The following is a 1,922-nucleotide window of genomic DNA, read 5'->3' as shown; positions in this document are numbered from 1 at the left end:
GGGATTATACTTCGTCTCTTTTTGGATGGTTCTCAGATGTTACAAATTCTTCCCTCGTTTTAATAACTTTCATCCTCCAAAGTTTTTATCCTAAAACAAGTTGAGTAAAAGGTTCTCATTTCCTCCCCCGTTCTCAAGTTGCTTCCTCTGCTTTATGATTCTTCCATAAGACCTTCACAAGAGCGATTTCCTTTTTTCTCAATCTCTTGACTTCTCTATCTAATATTTGGACTAGGTCTTCTTTATACATTAGGTCTTCTCTCAGAGAGAAAGTGTCATGAGTCAATACGTGTGTAGGGTCTAGAGTATACTTCGGTAGTATGGATACATGAAACATGTTGTGTACTTCAAAAAAAAGTTTGGTGGCAGTGCTAGTCTATAGGTCACAAGTCCTATCCTTTCTAGTCTTTCGAAAGGATCGATAAACCTAGGGCTTAGCTTTCCCTTTTTACCAAACTTGAGCACCCCTCGCATGGGTGCTACCTTTAGGAACACATGGTCCCTCGCCTTGAATTTCAAGTCCTTACGCCTTAGGTCTGCATAGTTCTTCTGTCGGCTTTGTGCAGTTTGTATCCTATCTTTGATCTTCTCGACTGCTGCATTGGTGATTTGCACCAACTCTGGCCCCAATAGTTGTCGTTTGCCCATATCTTCCCAAAAGATAGGGGATCAACATCTTCGTCCGTAAAGTGCCTCGTACGAGACCATTTGTATCGTGGCTTGGTAATTATTATTATAAGAAAATTTTATGAGATGTAGGCCTGCGAAGTCCATCACACATGCCTTTAGTATGTCTTCCAATACTTGAATGAGCCTTCCTGTCATACCCGAGGCCTTTTGAAGACTTTCAAAAGCGAGATGTAAACCTGGCATCTCAGTTTGATATGATACTGGTACTCCGTATAGTCCAACTATTTACTCCATGTAAAATTGGGTACACTTATCTACTGAGTAAGTAGTCTTCCTATGACAGTGAAGTCTTTCTTAATTTTAGGTAATCCTGCGATGAAATCCATGGTGACTTCCTCCCACTTCCATGGAGGAATTCTTAAGGGTTGTAGGAGCTCTGACGGGTGTTGTCTTGGTGTCTTGATTTATTGGCAGGTCAAGCATCGGCTTATGTATTCTGCTATGTCCAGTTTCTTCCTTAGCCACTAGTAGTAGGATCTTAAGTCTGGATACATCTTGGTGTTTCCAGGGTGAAGGGTGAATGATGAATCGTGGACTTCTATGAGTAATTCCTTTATTAGTCTCTCATCCTTCAATACATATAATCGTCATCTCCACAAGAGGCCTTTATCGGTGTACATGGAGAATCCTTCGAGATGGTCAACTTCTAGTTGTTGCAAGACTTTGCTGAGGTAAGGGTCCTTTTCCTGAGTATCACATATGTGCCTTCTTAGTGTAGGTTGGACCGTTAGTTGTGCCAATTTTTCTGTTAAGCGTTTAACAAAGACCTCGATGTCGGCCCCAATCATTTCTTCTTGGAGCTTCTTTTATCTTATGATTAATGCTGAGGAGTGGATCACCTTTCAACTTAAGGGGTCAACTACAATATTAACTTACGAGGATAATATAGGATCTCTATGTGATAGTCTTTTACAAGTCTTAACCACCTTCTTTTTTGCCTAACGTTGAGCTCATTTTGCGTGAAAGGTACTTTAATCTAAAGATTTAGATTTCTTCCACTCTTGTATTATTTTTATTGGGATTGAAACCCAAGTAGATAAAAGGGTATATACTAAAACCTAGGCAGGTGAAATGGTATATAACAGAGGAAAAGACAATTTATTTCTAAAATATTCAACCATTTATTCGTAAAATTGTATAATTTTTTTTCCTAAAATAGTTAGATATCTTTATTGTTAAATTATCTAAATCATTTTCCTAAAATAAATATACAACTCGTACAATTATTGGGT

This window comes from Cucurbita pepo, chromosome LG12, assembly GCF_002806865.2.
Source record: "Cucurbita pepo subsp. pepo cultivar mu-cu-16 chromosome LG12, ASM280686v2, whole genome shotgun sequence".
Lineage (NCBI taxonomy): Eukaryota > Viridiplantae > Streptophyta > Magnoliopsida > Cucurbitales > Cucurbitaceae > Cucurbita > Cucurbita pepo.
This window is presented reverse-complemented; position numbering follows the sequence as displayed.